A 422-nucleotide genomic window follows, 5' to 3' on the forward strand; every position below is an offset into this window, starting at 1 on the left:
GAGATTTTAAGGCAACACATTAATTATTTAACACATTTACATGTTCACATTTCTCTGACTCCGGTTAATGGTCACATAATGACATGCGGGTGAACAAATAAAATATTTAATCTTTTTTAGTAAGTTCTTTATTTTGATTGTTGTTGTTTTAAAATGACTTATTTAAATTTGACAATGTTTATGATTTAATTAATCATTAGCTTTTCATTAAACTCGTTTCTTCATGAACCCCGGATTGGGAGACTTTGACTTAATGTAATGTTTAATGCACTACATTAATGAATATTTTCATTCTCTATGTATTTTTATATCAATAAGGTATTGCTTATCCTATTTAAATCAGTGTGATTAATGAGGTAGGTCAGAAGTAATCAAATAGTAATCTAATTATATTACCTAAAATGTGTAATGTAATGGATTAC

The sequence above is a fragment of the Sinocyclocheilus grahami genome, unplaced genomic scaffold (assembly GCF_001515645.1).
Source record: "Sinocyclocheilus grahami isolate Dianchi unplaced genomic scaffold, SAMN03320097.WGS_v1.1 scaffold23213.1, whole genome shotgun sequence".
Classification (NCBI taxonomy): Eukaryota; Metazoa; Chordata; class Actinopteri; order Cypriniformes; family Cyprinidae; genus Sinocyclocheilus; species Sinocyclocheilus grahami.